Source organism: Taudactylus pleione, unplaced genomic scaffold (assembly GCF_031769625.1).
Source record: "Taudactylus pleione unplaced genomic scaffold, aTauple2 ptg000473l, whole genome shotgun sequence".
NCBI lineage: Eukaryota > Metazoa > Chordata > Amphibia > Anura > Myobatrachidae > Taudactylus > Taudactylus pleione.
The window spans coordinates 4,161,481-4,184,182 of record NW_028284875.1 but is presented as its reverse complement, the minus strand read 5'-3'; the positions used below and the strand labels follow the sequence as shown (position 1 = coordinate 4,184,182).

At 33.6% G+C, this 22,702-nt stretch overlaps 8 non-coding genes across 8 annotated transcripts; all 8 read left to right on the top strand.

The window, feature by feature from the left end:
* Positions 1-2,385: 2,385 nt before the first annotated feature.
* On the top strand, positions 2,386-2,478 carry TRNAI-UAU (transfer RNA isoleucine (anticodon UAU)). The gene is given in 2 exon segments: positions 2,386-2,423; positions 2,443-2,478. It is a non-coding gene; the product is annotated as a tRNA-Ile (tRNA).
* A 1,412-nt stretch (positions 2,479-3,890) lies between these two features.
* TRNAI-UAU (transfer RNA isoleucine (anticodon UAU)) lies at positions 3,891-3,983 on the top strand. Its single transcript is given in 2 exon segments — positions 3,891-3,928; positions 3,948-3,983. It is a non-coding gene; the product is annotated as a tRNA-Ile (tRNA).
* Positions 3,984-5,402: 1,419 nt separating this feature from the next.
* On the top strand, positions 5,403-5,495 carry TRNAI-UAU (transfer RNA isoleucine (anticodon UAU)). Its single transcript is given in 2 exon segments — positions 5,403-5,440; positions 5,460-5,495. It is a non-coding gene; the product is annotated as a tRNA-Ile (tRNA).
* Positions 5,496-8,225: 2,730 nt separating this feature from the next.
* TRNAI-UAU (transfer RNA isoleucine (anticodon UAU)) lies at positions 8,226-8,318 on the top strand. The gene is given in 2 exon segments: positions 8,226-8,263; positions 8,283-8,318. It is a non-coding gene; the product is annotated as a tRNA-Ile (tRNA).
* Positions 8,319-10,481: 2,163 nt separating this feature from the next.
* On the top strand, positions 10,482-10,574 carry TRNAI-UAU (transfer RNA isoleucine (anticodon UAU)). Its single transcript is given in 2 exon segments — positions 10,482-10,519; positions 10,539-10,574. It is a non-coding gene; the product is annotated as a tRNA-Ile (tRNA).
* Positions 10,575-14,849: 4,275 nt separating this feature from the next.
* TRNAI-UAU (transfer RNA isoleucine (anticodon UAU)) lies at positions 14,850-14,942 on the top strand. Its single transcript is given in 2 exon segments — positions 14,850-14,887; positions 14,907-14,942. It is a non-coding gene; the product is annotated as a tRNA-Ile (tRNA).
* Positions 14,943-17,867: 2,925 nt separating this feature from the next.
* On the top strand, positions 17,868-17,960 carry TRNAI-UAU (transfer RNA isoleucine (anticodon UAU)). The gene is given in 2 exon segments: positions 17,868-17,905; positions 17,925-17,960. It is a non-coding gene; the product is annotated as a tRNA-Ile (tRNA).
* A 4,435-nt stretch (positions 17,961-22,395) lies between these two features.
* On the top strand, positions 22,396-22,488 carry TRNAI-UAU (transfer RNA isoleucine (anticodon UAU)). The gene is given in 2 exon segments: positions 22,396-22,433; positions 22,453-22,488. It is a non-coding gene; the product is annotated as a tRNA-Ile (tRNA).
* Positions 22,489-22,702: the final 214 nt, after the last annotated feature.

Here is a 22,702-nt window from a genome sequence, read left to right as displayed (position 1 = left end):
TGCTTGATACTGCACAAATGGCTCCACCAGAAACTTTTATCTGCTTAACAATCCGGTACTGTTCAGCTTGCAAAATTATGGCCCTGTATCTAAAAGCAGACATTTATCCTGATGACATTGTGGATTAGTTTCCGGATAAGTTTGCTATCACCTGGGACAGTGGCTTCAAGTCTCATCTAGGATGCATGTTCCTTTGATGCTCATTCTCATTCTAGAAGTTATGTTTTTTTTCAATGCAGGTGACTGTCTTAATGATATTGCATGAAATCCATATATACCAAAACATACCTATTAAGTTTTAATTGCAATTTAATATCAGAGTGGCTACAAAATAACAATGTCTATGGCAATTGCTGATGGGTTTCTTGAAGTCCATTCATCCATGTCATCAAAAGGGTAATTTTCTGCATTTTATATTTCTTTGGACACTGACTTTACTGACAATTTAGGTGCTACAGACCAAAAAAACAATGTTTACCTTTAAATATAGAGCACAAGTGAGATTTAAATTATTTTTATTTAAAGATACTGCACTTTTTGGTATTATAGTGTATATTTTCCCTATGCAACATTGAAGTTACATATATTTATAGCAAATATTATTTAAGATAAATAAACAGAAATTATTTATAAACAGGAATTATTTTACAATTTTGATAATATTGAACTGTACAGCAATGGCATGAATTCATTGCAATATACACCTAAGGATACATAAAACTGGGCAATAACACAAATGCACAATATAATTGATTAACTTATGATTAGAATATTACTTTTATTAGGTACTTTAGTATTGGGTGCAGTAGTTTAGTGGATTTAAAAAGTAACTAATTTAAAATTAATAAACCAAGTTAATATACTTAGTCAACTCGATGCTAAAATCACTCAACTAAAAATAATACACTTTGACCATGTGCTCCTGTGGCGCAATCAGTTAGCGTGCCGTACTTATAAGACAGTATCTGTTGAGCAATGCCAAGGTTGTGAGTTCAAGCCTCACCTGGTGCAAATGTAATTTTTTTTCTAATGTCATCAGTTAATGATTATCATCTGCTACCTGAACATCCTGATATGAAGGCAGAAAAAAATCACAAACATGACTGTTTTTAAGGTACCAGTACACATATCTGCTTTGGTTCATATACACTGTAAACATTACTTTAGTTAGTCAACAAAATGGAATGCAAAAGACTACCTCTTTATTGGTAAAAGAGTTGCATCAATCTGTTTTGCTGCAATGTAACATGAGGGTCCACACTATTAGGTCTGGTTAGTACAATCACATTTCATGCTGGGATTTGTAAAGCAAAGAACACAAATAAACGGCTTTCCTATATCGCAACAATTAATGATTATACTAATGAAAAAATCAGTTTCACACAAAGATGTTACTAAGCCCCACTGGCCTAATGGATAAGGCACTGGCCTCCTAAGCTAGGGATTGTGGTTTCAAGTCTCATCTGGGCTTTATTTCATCCATATAATTACTGGAGATGTTCCCTTTATTCTTGCTTGATACTGCACAAATGGCTCCACCAGAAACTTTTATCTGCTTAACAATCCGGTACTGTTCAGCTTGCAAAATTATGGCCCTGTATCTAAAAGCAGACATTTATCCTGATGACATTGTGTATTAGTTTCCGGATAAGTTTGCTATCACCTGGGACAGTGGCTTCAAGTCTCATCTAGGATGCATGTTCCTTTGATGCTCATTCTCATTCTAGAAGTTATGCTTTTTTTCAATGCAGGTGACTGTCTTAATGGTATTGCAATTTAATATCAGAGTGGCTACAAAATAACAATGTCTATGGCAATTGCTGATGGGTTTCTTGAAGTCCTTTCATCCATGTCATCAAAAGGGTAATTTTCTGCTTTTTATATTTCTTTGGACACTGACTTTACTGACAATTTAGGTGCTACAGACCAACAAAACAATGTTTACCTTTAAATATAGAGCACAAGGGAGATTTAACTTATTTTTATTTAAAGATACTGCACTTTTTGGTATTATAGTGTATATTTTCCCTATGCAACATTGAAGTTACATATATTTATAGCAAATATTATTTAAGATAAATAAACAGAAATTATTTATAAACAGGAATTATTTTACTATTTTGATAATATTGAACTGTACAGCAATGGCATGAATTCATTGCAATATACACCTAAGGATACATAAAACTGGGCAATAACACAAATGCACAATATAATTGATTAACTTATGATTGGAATATTACTTTTATTAGGTACTTTAGTATTGGGTGCAGTAGTTTAGTGGATTTAAAAAGTAACTAATTTAAAATTAATAAACCAAGTTAATATACTTAGTCAACTCGATGCTAAAATCACTCAACTAAAAATAATACACTTTGACCATGTGCTCCTGTGGCGCAATCGGTTAGCGCGCGGTACTTATAAGACAGTATCTGTTGAGCAATGCCGAGGTTGTGAGTTCAAGCCTCACCTGGAGCAAATGTAATTTTTTTTCTAATGTTAATGATTATCATCTGCTACCTGAACATCCTGATATGAAGGCAGAAAAAAATCACAAACATGACTGTTTTTAAGGTACCAGTACACACATCTGCTTTGGTTCATATACACTGTAAACATTACTTTAGTTAGTCAACAAAATGGAATGCAAAAGACTACCTCTTTATTGGTAAAAGAGTTGCATCAATCTGTTTTGCTGCAATGTAACATGAGGGTCCACACTATTAGGTCTGGTTAGTACAATCACATTTCATGCTGGGATTTGTAAAGCAAAGAACACAAATAAATGGCTTTCCTATATCGCAACAATTAATGATTATACTAATGAAAAAATCAGTTTCACACAAAGATGTTACTAAGCCCCACTGGCCTAATGGATAAGGCACTGGCCTCCTAAGCTAGGGATTGTGGTTTCAAGTCTCATCTGGGCTTTATTTCATCCATATAATTACTGGAGATGTTCCCTTTATTCTTGCTTGATACTGCACAAATGGCTCCACCAGAAACTTTTATCTGCTTAACAATCCGGTACTGTTCAGCTTGCAAAATTATGGCCCTGTATCTAAAAGCAGACATTTATCCTGATGACATTGTGGATTAGTTTCCGGATAAGTTTGCTATCACCTGGGACAGTGGCTTCAAGTCTCATCTAGGATGCATGTTCCTTTGATGCTCATTCTCATTCTAGAAGTTATGTTTTTTTTCAATGCAGGTGACTGTCTTAATGGTATTGCATGAAATCCATATATACCAAAACATACCTATTAAGTTTTAATTGCAATTTAATATCAGAGTGGCTACAAAATAACAATGTCTATGGCAATTGCTGATGGGTTTCTTGAAGTCCTTTCATCCATGTCATCAAAAGGGTAATTTTCTGCTTTTTATATTTCTTTGGACACTGACTTTACTGACAATTTAGGTGCTACAGACCAAAAAAACAATGTTTACCTTTAAATATAGAGCACAAGTGAGATTTAACTTATTTTTATTTAAAGATACTGCACTTGTTGGTATTATAGTGTGTATTTTCCCTATGCAACATTGAATTTACATATATTTATAGCAAATATTATTTAAGATAAATAAACAGAAATTATTTATAAACAGGAATTATTTTCCAATTTTGATAATATTGAACTGTACAGCAATGGCATGAATTCATTGCAATATACAACTAAGGATACATAAAACTGGGCAATAACACAAATGCACAATATAATTGATTAACTTATGATTGGAATATTACTTTTATTAGGTACTTTAGTATTGGGTGCAGTAGTTTAGTGGATTTAAAAAGTAACTAATTTAAAATTAATAAACCAAGTTAATATACTTAGTCAACTCGATGCTAAAATCACTCAACTAAAAATAATACACTTTGACCATGTGCTCCTGTGGCGCAATCGGTTAGCGCGCGGTACTTATAAGACAGTATCTGTTGAGCAATGCCGAGGTTGTGAGTTCAAGCCTCACCTGCAGCAAATGTAATTTTTTTTCTAATGTCATCAGTTAATGATTATCATCTGCTACCTGAACATCCTGATATGAAGGCAGAAAAAAATCACAAACATGACTGTTTTTAAGGTACCAGTACACACTTCTGCTTTGGTTCATATGCACTGTAAACATTACTTTAGTTAGTCAACAAAATGGAATGCAAAAGACTACCTCTTTATTGGTAAAAGAGTTGCATCAATCTGTTTTGCTGCAATGTAACATGAGGGTCCACACTATTAGGTCTGGTTAGTACAATCACATTTCATGCTGGGATTTGTAAAGCAAAGAACACAAATAAACGGCTTTCCTATATCGCAACAATTAATGATTATACTAATGAAAAAATCAGTTTCACACAAAGATGTTACTAAGCCCCACTGGCCTAATGGATAAGGCACTGGCCTCCTAAGCTAGGGATTGTGGTTTCAAGTCTCATCTGGGCTTTATGTCATCCATATAATTACTGGAGATGTTCCCTTTATTCTTGCTTGATACTGCACAAATGGCTCCACCAGAAACTTTTATCTGCTTAACAATCCGGTACTGTTCAGCTTGCAAAATTATGGCCCTGTATCTAAAAGCAGACATTTATCCTGATGACATTGTGGATTAGTTTCCGGATAAGTTTGCTATCACCTGGGACAGTGGCTTCAAGTCTCATCTAGGATGCATGTTCCTTTGATGCTCATTCTCATTCTAGAAGTTATGCTTTTTTTCAATGCAGGTGACTGTCTTAATGGTATTGCATGAAATCCATATATACCAAAACATACCTATTAAGTTTTAATTGCAATTTAATATCAGAGTGGCTACAAAATAACAATGTCTATGGCAATTGCTGATGGGTTTCTTGAAGTCCTTTCATCCATGTCATCAAAAGGGTAATTTTCTGCTTTTTATATTTCTTTGGACACTGACTTTACTGACAATTTAGGTGCTACAGACCAAAAAAACAATGTTTACCTTTAAATATAGAGCACAAGTGAGATTTAACTTATTTTTATTTAAAGATACTGCACTTTTTGGTATTATAGTGTATATTTTCCCTATGCAACATTGAAGTTACATATATTTATAGCAAATATTATTTAAGATAAATAAACAGAAATTATTTATAAACAGGAATTATTTTACAATTTTGATAATATTGAACTGTACAGCAATGGCATGAATTCATTGCAATATACACCTAAGGATACATAAAACTGGGCAATAACACAAATGCACAATATAATTGAATAACTTATGATTGGAATATTACTTTTATTAGGTACTTTAGTATTGGGTGCAGTAGTTTAGTGGATTTAAAAAGTAACTAATTTAAAATTAATAAACCAAGTTAATATACTTAGTCAACTCGATGCTAAAATCACTCAACTAAAAATAATACAATTTGAACATGTGCTCCTGTGGCGCAATCGGTTAGCGCGCGGTACTTATAAGACAGTATCTGTTGAGCAATGCCGAGGTTGTGAGTTCAAGCCTCACCTGGAGCAAATGTAATTTTTTTTCTAATGTCATCAGTTAATGATTATCATCTGCTACCTGAACATCCTGATATGAAGGCAGAAAAAAATCACAAACATGACTGTTTTTAAGGTACCAGTACACACATCTGCTTTGGTTCATATGCACTGTAAACATTACTTTAGTTAGTCAACAAAATGGAATGCAAAAGACTACCTCTTTATTGGTAAAAGAGTTGCATCAATCTGTTTTGCTGCAATGTAAAATGAGGGTCCACACTATTAGGTCTGGTTAGTACAATCACATTTCATGCTGGGATTTGTAAAGCAAAGAACACAAATAAACGGCTTTCCTATATCACAACAATTAATGATTATACTAATGAAAAAATCAGTTTCACACAAAGTTGTTACTAAGCCCCACTGGCCTAATGGATAAGGCACTGGCCTCCTAAGCTAGGGATTGTGGTTTCAAGTCTCATCTGGGCTTTATTTCATCCATATAATTACTGGAGATGTTCCCTTTATTCTTGCTTGATACTGCACATATGGCTCCACCAGAAGTTATGCTTTTTTTTCAATGCAGGTGACTGTCTTAATGATATTGCATGAAATCCATATATACCAAAACATACCTATTAAGTTTTAATTGCAATTTAATATCAGAGTGGCTACAAAATAACAATGTCTATGGCAATTGCTGATGGGTTTCTTGAAGTCCATTCATCCATGTCATCAAAAGGGTAATTTTCTGCATTTTATATTTCTTTGGACACTGACTTTACTGACAATTTAGGTGCTACAGACCAAAAAAACAATGTTTACCTTTAAATATAGAGCACAAGTGAGATTTAACTTATTTTTATTTAAAGATACTGCACTTTTTGGTATTATAGTGTATATTTTCCCTATGCAACATTGAAGTTACATATATTTATAGCAAATATTATTTAAGATAAATAAACAGGAATTATTTTACAATTTTGATAAAATTGAACTGTACAGCAATGGCATGAATTCATTGCAATATACACCTAAGGATACATAAAACTGGGCAATAACACAAATGCACAATATAATTGATTAACTTATGATTGGAATATTACTTTTATTAGGTACTTTAGTATTGGGTGCAGTAGTTTAGTGGATTTAAAAAGTAACTAATTTAAAATTAATAAACCAAGTTAATATACTTAGTCAACTCGATGCTAAAATCACTCAACTAAAAATAAAACACTTTGACCATGTGCTCCTGTGGTGCAATCGGTCAGCGCGCAGTACTTATAAGACAGTATCTGTTGAGCAATGCCGAGGTTGTGAGTTAAAGCCTCACCTGGAGCAAATGTAATTTTTTTTCTAATGTCATCAGTTAATGATTATCATCTGCTACCTGAACATCCTGATATGAAGGCAGAAAAAAATCACAAACATGACTGTTTTTAAGGTACCAGTACACACATCTGCTTTGGTTCATATGCACTGTAAACATTACTTTAGTTAGTCAACAAAATGGAATGCAAAAGACTACCTCTTTATTGGTAAAAGAGTTGCATCAATCTGTTTTGCTGCAATGTAACATGAGGGTCCACACTATTAGGTCTGGTTAGTACAATCACATTTCATGCTGGGATTTGTAAAGCAAAGAACACAAATAAACGGCTTTTCTATATCGCAACAATTAATGATTATACTAATGAAAAAATCAGTTTCACACAAAGATGTTACTAAGCCCCACTGGCCTAAAGGATAATGCACTGGCCTCCTAAGCTAGGGATTGAGGTTTCAAGTCTCATCTGGGCTTTATTTCATCCATATAATTACTGGAGATGTTCCCTTTATTCTTGCTTGATACTGCACAAATGGCTCCACCAGAAACTTTTATCTGCTTAACAATCCGGTACTGTTCAGCTTGCAAAATTATGGCCCTGTATCTAAAAGCAGACATTTATCCTGATGACATTGTGGATTAGTTTCCGGATAAGTTTGCTATCACCTGGGGCAGTGGCTTCAAGTCTCATCTAGGATGCATGTTCCTTTGATGCTCATTCTCATTCTAGAAGTTATGCTTTTTTTCAATGCAGGTGACTGTCTTAATGGTATTGCATGAAATCCATATATACCAAAACATACCTATTAAGTTTTAATTGCAATTTAATATCAGAGTGGCTACAAAATAACAATGTCTATGGCAATTGCTGATGGGTTTCTTGAAGTCCTTTCATCCATGTCATCAAAAGAGTAATTTTCTGCTTTTTATATTTCTTTGGACACTGACTTTACTGACAATTTAGGTGCTACAGACCAAAAAAACAATGTTTACCTTTAAATATAGAGCACAAGTGAGATTTAAATTATTTTTATTTAAAGATACTGCACTTTTTGGTATTATAGTGTATATTTTCCCTATGCAACATTGAAGTTACATATATTTATAGCAAATATTATTTAAGATAAATAAACAGAAATTATTTATAAACAGGAATTATTTTACAATTTTGATAATATTGAACTGTACAGCAATGGCATGAATTCATTGCAATATACACCTAAGGATACATAAAACTGGGCAATAACACAAATGCACAATATAATTGATTAACTTATGATTAGAATATTACTTTTATTAGGTACTTTAGTATTGGGTGCAGTAGTTTAGTGGATTTAAAAAGTAACTAATTTAAAATTAATAAACCAAGTTAATATACTTAGTCAACTCGATGCTAAAATCACTCAACTAAAAATAACACACTTTGACCATGTGCTCCTGTGGCGCAATCGGTTAGCGCGCGGTACTTATAAGACAGTATCTGTTGAGCAATGCCAAGGTTGTGAGTTCAAGCCTCACCTGGTGCAAATGTAATTTTTTTCTAATGTCATCAGTTAATGATTATCATCTGCTACCTGAACATCCTGATATGAAGGCAGAAAAAAATCACAAACATGACTGTTTTTAAGGTACCAGTACACATATCTGCTTTGGTTCATATACACTGTAAACATTACTTTAGTTAGTCAACAAAATGGAATGCAAAAGACTACCTCTTTATTGGTAAAAGAGTTGCATCAATCTGTTTTGCTGCAATGTAACATGAGGGTCCACACTATTAGGTCTGGTTAGTACAATCACATTTCATGCTGGGATTTGTAAAGCAAAGAACACAAATAAACGGCTTTCCTATATCGCAACAATTAATGATTATACTAATGAAAAAATCAGTTTCACACAAAGATGTTACTAAGCCCCACTGGCCTAATGGATAAGGCACTGGCCTCCTAAGCTAGGGATTGTGGTTTCAAGTCTCATCTGGGCTTTATTTCATCCATATAATTACTGGAGATGTTCCCTTTATTCTTGCTTGATACTGCACAAATGGCTCCACCAGAAACTTTTATCTGCTTAACAATCCGGTACTGTTCAGCTTGCAAAATTATGGCCCTGTATCTAAAAGCAGACATTTATCCTGATGACATTGTGGATTAGTTTCCGGATAAGTTTGCTATCACCTGGGACAGTGGCTTCAAGTCTCATCTAGGATGCATGTTCCTTTGATGCTCATTCTCATTCTAGAAGTTATGCTTTTTTTCAATGCAGGTGACTGTCTTAATGGTATTGCAATTTAATATCAGAGTGGCTACAAAATCAGTTAATGATTATCATCTGCTACCTGAACATCCTGATATGAAGGCAGAAAAAAATCACAAACATGACTGTTTTTAAGGTACCAGTACACACATCTGCTTTGGTTCATATGCTCTGTAAACATTACTTTAGTTAGTCAACAAAATGGAATGCAAAAGACTACCTCTTTATTGGTAAAAGAGTTGCATCAATCTGTTTTGCTGCAATGTAACATGAGGGTCCACACTATTAGGTCTGGTTAGTACAATCACATTTCATGCTGGGATTTGTAAAGCAAAGAACACAAATAAACGGCTTTCCTATATCGCAACAATTAATGACTATACTAATGAAAAAATCAGTTTCACACAAAGATGTTACTAAGCCCCACTGGCCTAATGGATAAGGCACTGGCCTCCTAAGCTATCATCTGGGCTTTATTTCATCCATATAATTACTGGAGATGCTCCCTTTATTCTTGCTTGATACTGCACAAATGGCTCCACCAGAAACTTTTATCTGCTTAACAATCCGGTACTGTTCAGCTTGCAAAATTATGGCCCTGTATCTAAAAGCAGACATTTATCCTGATGACATTGTGGATTAGTTTCCGGATAAGTTTGCTATCACCTGGGACAGTGGCTTCAAGTCTCATCTAGGATGCATGTTCCTTTGATGCTCATTCTCATTCTAGAAGTTATGCTTTTTTTCAATGCAGGTGACTGTCTTAATGGTATTGCATGAAATCCATATATACCAAAACATACCTATTAAGTTTTAATTGCAATTTAATATCAGAGTGGCTACAAAATAACAATGTCTATGGCAATTGCTGATGGGTTTCTTGAAGTCCTTTCATCCATGTCATCAAAAGGGTAATTTTCTGCTTTTTATATTTCTTTGGACACTGACTTTACTGACAATTTAGGTGCTACAGACCAAAAAAACAATGTTTACCTTTAAATATAGAGCACAAGTGAGATTTAACTTATTTTTATTTAAAGATACTGCACTTTTTGGTATTATAGTGTATATTTTCCCTATGCAACATTGAAGTTACATATATTTATAGCAAATATTATTTAAGATAAATAAACAGAAATTATTTATAAACAGGAATTATTTTACAATTTTGATAATTTTGAACTGTACAGCAATGGCATGAATTCATTGCAATTTACACCTAAGGATACATAAAACTGGGCAATAACACAAATGCACAATATAATTGATTAACTTATGATTGGAATATTACTTTTATTAGGTACTTTAGTATTGGGTGCAGTAGTTTAGTGGATTTAAAAAGTAACTAATTTAAAATTAATAAACCAAGGTAATATACTTAGTCAACTCGATGCTAAAATCACTCAACTAAAAATAATACATTTTGACCATGTGCTTCTGTGGCGCAATCGGTTAGCGCGCAGTACTTATAAGACAGTATCTGTTGAGCAATGCCGAGGTTGTGAGTTCAAGCCTCACCTGGAGCAAATGTAATTTGTTTTCTAATGTAATCAGTTAATGATTATCATCTGCTACCTGAACATCCTGATATGAAGGCAGAAAAAAATCACAAACATGACTGTTTTTAAGGTACCAGTACACACATCTGCTTTGGTTCATATGCACTGTAAACATTACTTTAGTTAGTCTACAAAATGGAATGCAAAAGACTACCTCTTTATTGGTAAAAGAGTTGCATCAATCTGTTTTGCTGCAATGTAACATGAGGGTCCACACTATTAGGTCTGGTTAGTACAATCACATTTCATGCTGGGATTTGTAAAGCAAAGAACACAAATAAACGCCTTTCCTATATCGCAACAATTAATGACTATACTAATGAAAAAATCAGTTTCACACAAAGATGTTACTAAGCCCCACTGGCCTAATGGATAAGGCACTGGCCTCCTAAGATAGGGATTGTGGTTTCAAGTCTCATCTGGGCTTTATTTCATCCATATAATTACTGGAGATGCTCCCTTTATTCTTGCTTGATACTGCACAAATGGCTCCACCAGAAACTTTTATCTGCTTAACAATCCGGTACTGTTCAGCTTGCAAAATTATGGCCCTGTATCTAAAAGCAGACATTTATCCTGATGACATTGTGGATTAGTTTCCGGATAAGTTTGCTATCACCTGGGACAGTGGCTTCAAGTCTCATCTAGGATGCATGTTCCTTTGATGCTCATTCTCATTCTAGAAGTTATGCTTTTTTTCAATGCAGGTGACTGTCTTAATGGTATTGCATGAAATCCATATTTACCAAAACATACCTATTAAGTTTTAATTGCAATTTAATATCAGAGTGGCTACAAAATAACAATGTCTATGGCAATTGCTGATGGGTTTCTTGAAGTCCTTTCATCCATGTCATCAAAAGGGTAATTTTCTGCTTTTTATATTTCTTTGGACACTGACTTTGCTGACAATTTAGGTGCTACAGACCAAAAAAACAATGTTTACCTTTAAATATAGAGCACAAGTGAGATTTAACTTATTTTTATTTAAAGATACTGCACTTTTTGGTATTATAGTGTATATTTTCCCTATGCAACATTGAAGTTACATATATTTATAGCAAATATTATTTAAGATAAATAAACAGGAATTATTTATAAACAGGAATTATTTTACAATTATGATAATATTGAACTGTACAGCAATGGCATGAATTCATTGCAATATACACCTAAGGATACATAAAACTGGGCAATAACACAAATGCACAATATAATTGATTAACTTATGATTGGAATATTACTTTTATTAGGTACTTTAGTATTGGGTGCAGTAGTTTAGTGGATTTAAAAAGTAACTAATTTAAAATTAATAAACCAAGTTAATATACTTAGTCAACTCGATGCTAAAATCACTCAACTAAAAATAATATACATTGACCATGTGCTCCTGTGGTGCAATCGGTCAGCGAGCAGTACTTATAAGACAGTATTTGTTGAGCAATGCCGAGGTTGTGAGTTCAAGCCTCACCTGGAGCAAATGTAATTTTTTTTCTAATGTCATCAGTTAATGATTATCATCTGCTACCTGAACATCCTGATATGAAGGCAGAAAAAAATCACAAACATGACTGTTTTTAAGGTACCAGTACACACATCTGCTTTGGTTCATATGCACTGTAAACATTACTTTAGTTAGTCAACAAAATGGAATGCAAAAGACTACCTCTTTATTGGTAAAAGAGTTGCATCAATCTGTTTTGCTGCAATGTAACATGAGGGTCCACACTATTAGGTCTGGTTAGTACAATCACATTTCATGCTGGGATTTGTAAAGCAAAGAACACAAATAAACGGCTTTCCTATATCGCAACAATTAATGACTATACTAATGAAAAAATCAGTTTCACACAAAGATGTTACTAAGCCCCACTGGCCTAATGGATAAGGCACTGGCCTCCTAAGCTAGGGATTGTGGTTTCAAGTCTCATCTGGGCTTTATTTCATCCATATAATTACTGGAGATGTTCCCTTTATTCTTGCTTGATACTGCACAAATGGCTCCACCAGAAACTTTTATCTGCTTAACAATCCGGTACTGTTCAGCTTGCAAAATTATGGCCCTGTATCTAAAAGCAGACATTTATCCTGATGACATTGTGGATTAGTTTCCGGATAAGTTTGCTATCACCTGGGACAGTGGCTTCAAGTCTCATCTAGGATGCATGTTCCTTTGATGCTCATTCTCATTCTAGAAGTTATGCTTTTTTTCAATGCAGGTGACTGTCTTAATGGTATTGCATGAAATCCATATATACCAAAACATACCTATTAAGTTTTAATTGCAATTTAATATCAGAGTGGCTACAAAATAACAATGTCTATGGCAATTGTTGATGGGTTTCTTGAAGTCCTTTCATCCATGTCATCAAAAGGGTAATTTTCTGCTTTTTATATTTCTTTGGACACTGACTTTACTGACAATTTAGGTGCTACAGACCAAAAAAACAATGTTTACCTTTAAATATAGAGCACAAGTGAGATTTAACTTATTTTTATTTAAAGATACTGCACTTTTTGGTATTATAGTGTATATTTTCCCTATGCAACATTGAAGTTACATATATTTATAGCAAATATTATTTAAGATAAATAAACAGGAATTATTTATAAACAGGAATTATTTTACAATTATGATAATATTGAACTGTACAGCAATGGCATGAATTCATTGCAATATACACCTAAGGATACATAAAACTGGGCAATAACACAAATGCACAATATAATTGATTAACTTATGATTGGAATATTACTTTTATTAGGTACTTTAGTATTGGGTGCAGTAGTTTAGTGGATTTAAAAAGTAACTAATTTAAAATTAATAAACCAAGTTAATATACTTAGTCAACTCGATGCTAAAATCACTCAACTAAAAATAATACACTTTGACCATGTGCTCCTGTGGTGCAATCGGTCAGCGCGCAGTGCTTATAAGACAGTATCTGTTGAGCAATGCCGAGGTTGTGAGTTCAAGCCTCACCTGGAGCAAATGTAATTTGTTTTCTAATGTCATCAGTTAATGATTATCATCTGCTACCTGAACATCCTGATATGAAGGCAGAAAAAAATCACAAACATGACTGTTTTTAAGGTACCAGTACACACATCTGCTTTGGTTCATATGCACTGTAAACATTACTTTAGTTAGTCAACAAAATGGAATGCAAAAGCCTCTTTATTGGTAAAAGAGTTGCATCAATCTGTTTTGCTGCAATGTAACATGAGGGTCCACACTATTAGGTCTGGTTAGTACAATCACATTTCATGCTGGGATTTGTAAAGCAAAGAACACAAAGAAACGGCTTTTCTATATCGCAACAATTAATGATTATACTAATGAAAAAATCAGTTTCACACAAAGATGTTACTAAGCCCCACTGGCCTAATGGATAAGGCACTGGCCTCCTAAGCTAGGGATTGAGGTTTCAAGTCTCATCTGGGCTTTATTTCATCCATATAATTACTGGAGATGTTCCCTTTATTCTTGCTTGATACTGCACAAATGGCTCCACCAGAAACTTTTATCTGCATTCTAGAAGTTATGCTTTTTTTCAATGCAGGTGACTGTCTTAATGGTATTGCATGAAATCCATATATACCAAAACATACCTATTAAGTTTTAATTGCAATTTAATATCAGAGTGGCTACAAAATAACAATGTCTATGGCAATTGCTGATGGGTTTCTTGAAGTCCATTCATCCATGTCATCAAAAGGGTAATTTTCTGCATTTTATATTTCTTTGGACACTGACTTTACTGACAATTTAGGTGCTACAGACCAAAAAAACAATGTTTACCTTTAAATATAGAGCACAAGTGAGATTTAACTTATTTTTATTTAAAGATACTGCACTTTTTGGTATTATAGTGTATATTTTCCCTATGCAACATTGAAGTTACATATATTTATAGCAAATATTATTTAAGATAAATAAACAGGAATTATTTATAAACAGGAATTATTTTACAATTTTGATAATATTGAACTGTACAGCAATGGCATGAATTCATTGCAATATACACCTAAGGATACATAAAACTGGGCAATAACACAAATGCACAATATAATTGATTAACTTATGATTAGAATATTACTTTTATTAGGTACTTTAGTATTGGGTGCAGTAGTTTAGTGGATTTAAAAAGTAACTAATTTAAAATTAATAAACCAAGTTAATATACTTAGTCAACTCGATGCTAAAATCACTCAACTAAAAATAATACACTTTGACCATGTGCTCCTGTGGTGCAATCGGTCAGCGCGCAGTACTTATAAGACAGTATCTGTTGAGCAATGCCGAGGTTGTGAGTTCAAGCCTCACCTGGAGCAAATGTAATTTGTTTTCAAATGTCATAAGTTAATGATTATCATCTGCTACCTGAACATCCTGATATGAAGGCAGAAAAAAATCATGACTGTTTTTAAGGTACCAGTACACACATCTGCTTTGGTTCATATGCACTGTAAACATTACTTTAGTTAGTCAACAAAATGGAATGCAAAAGACTACCTCTTTATTGGTAAAAGAGTTGCATCAATCTGTTTTGCTGCAATGTAACATGAGGGTCCACACTATTAGGTCTGGTTAGTACAATCACATTTCATGCTGGAATTTGTAAAGCAAAGAACACAAATAAACGGCTTTCCTATATCGCAACAATTAATGACTATACTAATGAAAAAATCAGTTTCACACAAAGATGTTACTAAGCCCCACTGGCCTAATGGATAAGGCACTGGCCTCCTAAGCTAGGGATTGTGGTTTCAAGTCTCATCTGGGCTTTATTTCATCCATATAATTACTGGAGATGTTCCCTTTATTCTTGCTTGATACTGCACAAATGGCTCCACCAGAAACTTTTATCTGCTTAACAATCCGGTACTGTTCAGCTTGCAAAATTATGGCCCTGTATCTAAAAGCAGACATTTATCCTGATGACATTGTGGATTAGTTTCCGGATAAGTTTGCTATCACCTGGGACAGTGGCTTCAAGTCTCATCTAGGATGCATGTTCCTTTGATGCTCATTCTCATTCTAGAAGTTATGCTTTTTTTCAATGCAGGTGACTGTCTTAATGGTATTGCATGAAATCCATATATACCAAAACATACCTATTAAGTTTTAATTGCAATTTAATATCAGAGTGGCTACAAAATAACAATGTCTATGGCAATTGCTGATGGGTTTCTTGAAGTCCTTTCATCCATGTCATCAAAAGGGTAATTTTCTGCTTTTTATATTTCTTTGGACACTGACTTTACTGACAATTTAGGTGCTACAGACCAAAAAAACAATGTTTACCTTTAAATATAGAGCACAAGTGAGATTTAACTTATTTTTATTTAAAGATACTGCACTTTTTGGTATTATAGTGTATATTTTCCCTATGCAACATTGAAGTTACATATATTTATAGCAAATATTATTTAAGATAAATAAACAGGAATTATTTATAAACAGGAATTATTTTACAATTATGATAATATTGAACTGTACAGCAATGGCATGAATTCATTGCAATATACACCTAAGGATACATAAAACTGGGCAATAACACAAATGCACAATATAATTGATTAACTTATGATTGGAATATTACTTTTATTAGGTACTTTAGTATTGGGTGCAGTAGTTTAGTGGATTTAAAAAGTAACTAATTTAAAATTAATAAACCAAGTTAATATACTTAGTCAACTCGATGCTAAAATCACTCAACTAAAAATAATGCACTTTGACCATGTGCTCCTGTGGTGCAATCGGTCAGCGCGCAGTGCTTATAAGACAGTATCTGTTGAGCAATGCCGAGGTTGTGAGTTCAAGCCTCACCTGGAGCAAATGTAATTTGTTTTCTAATGTCATCAGTTAATGATTATCATCTGCTACCTGAACATCCTGATATGAAGGCAGAAAAAAATCACAAACATGACTGTTTTTAAGGTACCAGTACACACATCTGCTTTGGTTCATATGCACTGTAAACATTACTTTAGTTAGTCAACAAAATGGAATGCAAAAGACTACCTCTTTATTGGTAAAAGAGTTGCATCAATCTGTTTTGCTGCAATGTAACATGAGGGTCCACACTATTAGGTCTGGTTAGTACAATCACATTTCATGCTGGGATTTGTAAAGCAAAGAACACAAATAAACGGCTTTTCTATATCGCAACAATTAATGATTATACTAATGAAAAAATCAGTTTCACACAAAGATGTTACTAAGCCCCACTGGCCTAAAGGATAATGCACTGGCCTCCTAAGCTAGGGATTGAGGTTTCAAGTCTCATCTGGGCTTTATTTCATCCATATAATTACTGGAGATGTTCCCTTTATTCTTGCTTGATACTGCACAAATGGCTCCACCAGAAACTTTTATCTGCTTAACAATCCGGTACTGTTCAGCTTGCAAAATTATGGCCCTGTATCTAAAAGCAGACATTTATCCTGATGACATTGTGGATTAGTTTCCGGATAAGTTTGCTATCACCTGGGACAGTGGCTTCAAGTCTCATCTAGGATGCATGTTCCTTTGATGCTCATTCTCATTCTAGAAGTTATGCTTTTTTTCAATGCAGGTGACTGTCTTAATGGTATTGCATGAAATCCATATATACCAAAACATACCTATTAAGTTTTAATTGCAATTTAATATCAGAGTGGCTACAAAATAACAATGTCTATGGCAATTGCTGATGGGTTTCTTGAAGTCCATTCATCCATGTCATCAAAAGGGTAATTTTCTGCATTTTATATTTCTTTGGACACTGACTTTACTGACAATTTAGGTGCTACAGACCAAAAAAACAATGTTTACCTTTAAATATAGAGCACAAGTGAGATTTAACTTATTTTTATTTAAAGATACTGCACTTTTTGGTATTATAGTGTATATTTTCCCTATGCAACATTGAAGTTACATATATTTATAGCAAATATTATTTAAGATAAATAAACAGGAATTATTTATAAACAGGAATTATTTTACAATTTTGATAATATTGAACTGTACAGCAATGGCATGAATTCATTGCAATATACACCTAAGGATACATAAAACTGGGCAATAACACAAATGCACAATATAATTGATTAACTTATGATTAGAATATTACTTTTATTAGGTACTTTAGTATTGGGTGCAGTAGTTTAGTGGATTTAAAAAGTAACTAATTTAAAATTAATAAACCAAGTTAATATACTTAGTCAACTCGATGCTAAAATCACTCAACTAAAAATAATACACTTTGACTATGTGCTCCTGTGGTGCAATCGGTCAGCGCGCAGTACTTATAAGACAGTATCTGTTGAGCAATGCCGAGGTTGTGAGTTCAAGCCTCACCTGGAGCAAATGTAATTTTTTTTCTAATGTCATCAGTTAATGATTATCATCTGCTACCTGAACATCCTGATATGAAGGCAGAAAAAAATCACAAACATGACTGTTTTTAAGGTACCAGTACACACATCTGCTTTGGTTCATATGCACTGTAAACATTACTTTAGTTAGTCAACAAAATGGAATGCAAAAGACTACCTCTTTATTGGTAAAAGAGTTGCATCAATCTGTTTTGCTGCAATGTAACATGAGGGTCCACACTATTAGGTCTGGTTAGTACAATCACATTTCTTGCTGGGATTTGTAAAGCAAAGAACACAAATAAACGGCTTTCCTATATCGCAACAATTAATGACTATACTAATGAAAAAATCAGTTTCACACAAAGATGTTACTAAGCCCCACTGGCCTAATGGATAAGGCACTGGCCTCCTAAGCTAGGGATTGTGGTTTCAAGTCTCATCTGGGCTTTATTTCATCCATATAATTACTGGAGATGTTCCCTTTATTCTTGCTTGATACTGCACAAATGGCTCCACCAGAAACTTTTATCTGCTTAACAATCCGGTACTGTTCAGCTTGCAAAATTATGGCCCTGTATCTAAAAGCAGACATTTATCCAGATGACATTGTGGATTAGTTTCCGGATAAGTTTGGTATCACCTGGGACAGTGGCTTCAAGTCTCATCTAGGATGCATGTTCCTTTGATGCTCATTCTCATTCTAGAAGTTATGCTTTTTTTCAATGCAGGTGACTGTCTTAATGGTATTGCATGAAATCCATATATACCAAAACATACCTATTAAGTTTTAATTGCAATTTAATATCAGAGTGGCTACAAAATAACAATGTCTATGGCAATTGCTGATGGGTTTCTTGAAGTCCTTTCATCCATGTCATCAAAAGGGTAATTTTCTGCTTTTTATATTTCTTTGGACACTGACTTTACTGACAATTTAGGTGCTACAGACCAAAAAAACAATGTTTACCTTTAAATATAGAGCACAAGTGAGATTTAACTTATTTTTATTTAAAGATACTGCACTTTTTGGTATTATAGTGTATATTTTCCCTATGCAACATTGAAGTTACATATATTTATAGCAAATATTATTTAAGATAAATAAACAGGAATTATTTATAAAAAGGAATTATTTTACAATTATGATAATATTGAACTGTACAGCAATGGCATGAATTCATTGCAATATACACCTAAGGATACATAAAACTGGGCAATAACACAAATGCACAATATAATTGATTAACTTATGATTGGAATATTACTTTTATTAGGTACTTTAGTATTGGGTGCAGTAGTTTAGTGGATTTAAAAAGTAACTAATTTAAAATTAATAAACCAAGTTATTATACTTAGTCAACTCGATGCTAAAATCACTCAACTAAAAATAATACAATTTGACCATGTGCTCCTGTGGTGCAATCGGTCAGCGCGCAGTGCTTATAAGACAGTATCTGTTGAGCAATGCCGAGGTTGTGAGTTCAAGCCTCACCTGGAGCAAATGTAATTTGTTTTCTAATGTCATCAGTTAATGATTATCATCTGCTACCTGAACATCCTGATATGAAGGCAGAAAAAAATCACAAACATGACTGTTTTTAAGGTACCAGTACACACATCTGCTTTGGTTCATATGCACTGTAAACATTACTTTAGTTAGTCAACAAAATGGAATGCAAAAGACTACCTCTTTATTGGTAAAAGAGTTGCATCAATCTGTTTTGCTGCAATGTAACATGAGGGTCCACACTATTAGGTCTGGTTAGTACAATCACATTTCATGCTGGGATTTGTAAAGCAAAGAACACAAATAAACGGCTTTTCTATATCGCAACAATTAATGATTATACTAATGAAAAAATCAGTTTCACACAAAGATGTTACTAAGCCCCACTGGCCTAAAGGATAATGCACTGGCCTCCTAAGCTAGGGATTGAGGTTTCAAGTCTCATCTGGGCTTTATTTCATCCATATAATTACTGGAGATGTTCCCTTTATTCTTGCTTGATACTGCACAAATGGCTCCACCAGAAACTTTTATCTGCTTAACAATCCGGTACTGTTCAGCTTGCAAAATTATGGCCCTGTATCTAAAAGCAGACATTTATCCTGATGACATTGTGGATTAGTTTCCGGATAAGTTTGCTATCACCTGGGACAGTGGCTTCAAGTCTCATCTAGGATGCATGTTCCTTTGATGCTCATTCTCATTCTAGAAGTTATGCTTTTTTTCAATGCAGGTGACTGTCTTAATGGTATTGCATGAAATCCATATATACCAAAACATACCTATTAAGTTTTAATTGCAATTTAATATCAGAGTGGCTACAAAATAACAATGTCTATGGCAATTGCTGATGGGTTTCTTGAAGTCCATGTCATCAAAAGGGTAATTTTCTGCTTTTTATATTTCTTTGGACACTGACTTTACTGACAATTTAGGTGCTACAGACCAAAAAAACAATGTTTACCTTTAAATATAGAGCACAAGTGAGATTTAACTTATTTTTATTTAAAGATACTGCACTTTTTGGTATTATAGTGTATATTTTCCCTATGCAACATTGAAGTTACATATATTTATAGCAAATATTATTTAAGATAAATAAACAGGAATTATTTATAAACAGGAATTATTTTACAATTATGATAATATTGAACTGTACAGCAATGGCATGAATTCATTGCAATATACACCTAAGGATACATAAAACTGGGCAATAACACAAATGCACAATATAATTGATTAACTTATGATTGGAATATTACTTTTATTAGGTACTTTAGTATTGGGTGCAGTAGTTTAGTGGATTTAAAAAGTAACTAATTTAAAATTGATAAACCAAGTTAATATACTTAGTCAACTCGATGCTAAAATCACTCAACTAAAAATAATACACTTTGACCATGTGCTCCTGTGGTGCAATCGGTCAGCGCGCAGTGCTTATAAGACAGTATCTGTTGAGCAATGCCGAGGTTGTGAGTTCAAGCCTCACCTGGAGCAAATGTAATTTGTTTTCTAATGTCATCAGTTAATGATTATCATCTGCTACCTGAACATCCTGATATGAAGGCAGAAAAAAATCACAAACATGACTGTTTTTAAGGTACCAGTACACACATCTGCTTTGGTTCATATGCACTGTAAACATTACTTTAGTTAGTCAACAAAATGGAATGCAAAAGACTACCTCTTTATTGGTAAAAGAGTTGCATCAATCTGTTTTGCTGCAATGTAACATGAGGGTCCACACTATTAGGTCTGGTTAGTACAATCACATTTCATGCTGGGATTTGTAAAGCAAAGAACACAAATAAACGGCTTTTCTATATCACAACAATTAATGATTATACTAATGAAAAAATCAGTTTCACACAAAGATGTTACTAAGCCCCACTGGCCTAAAGGATAATGCACTGGCCTCCTAAGCTAGGGATTGAGGTTTCAAGTCTCATCTGGACTTTATTTCATCCATATAATTACTGGAGATGTTCCCTTTATTCTTGCTTGATACTGCACAAATGGCTCCACCAGAAACTTTTATCTGCTTAACAATCCGGTACTGTTCAGCTTGCAAAATTATGGCCCTGTATCTAAAAGCAGACATTTATCCTGATGACATTGTGGATTAGTTTCCGGATAAGTTTGCTATCACCTGGGACAGTGGCTTCAAGTCTCATCTAGGATGCATGTTCCTTTGATGCTCATTCTCATTCTAGAAGTTATGCTTTTTTTCAATGCAGGTGACTGTCTTAATGGTATTGCATGAAATCCATATATACCAAAACATACCTATTAAGTTTTAATTGCAATTTAATATCAGAGTGGCTACAAAATAACAATGTCTATGGCAATTGCTGATGGGTTTCTTGAAGTCCATTCATCCATGTCATCAAAAGGGTAATTTTCTGCATTTTATATTTCTTTGGACACTGACTTTACTGACAATTTAGGTGCTACAGACCAAAAAAACAATGTTTACCTTTAAATATAGAGCACAAGTGAGATTTAACTTATTTTTATTTAAAGATACTGCACTTTTTGGTATTATAGTGTATATTTTCCCTATGCAACATTGAAGTTACATATATTTATAGCAAATATTATTTAAGATAAATAAACAGGAATTATTTATAAACAGGTATTATTTTACAATTTTGATAATATTGAACTGTACAGCAATGGCATGAATTCATTGCAATATACACCTAAGGATACATAAAACTGGGCAATAACACAAATGCACAATATAATTGATTAACTTATGATTAGAATATTACTTTTATTAGGTACTTTAGTATTGGGTGCAGTAGTTTAGTGGATTTAAAAAGTAACTAATTTAAAATTAATAAACCAAGTTAATATACTTAGTCAACTCGATGCTAAAATCACTCAACTAAAAATAATACACTTTGACCATGTGCTCCTGTGGTGCAATCGGTCAGCGCGCAGTACTTATAAGACAGTATCTGTTGAGCAATGCCGAGGTTGTGAGTTCAAGCCTCACCTGGAGCAAATGTAATTTTTTTTCTAATGTCATCAGTTAATGATTATCATCTGCTACCTGAACATCCTGATATGAAGGCAGAAAAAAATCACAAACATGACTGTTTTTAAGGTACCAGTACACACATCTGCTTTGGTTCATATGCACTGTAAACATTACTTTAGTTAGTCAACAAAATGGAATGCAAAAGACTACCTCTTTATTGGTAAAAGAGTTGCATCA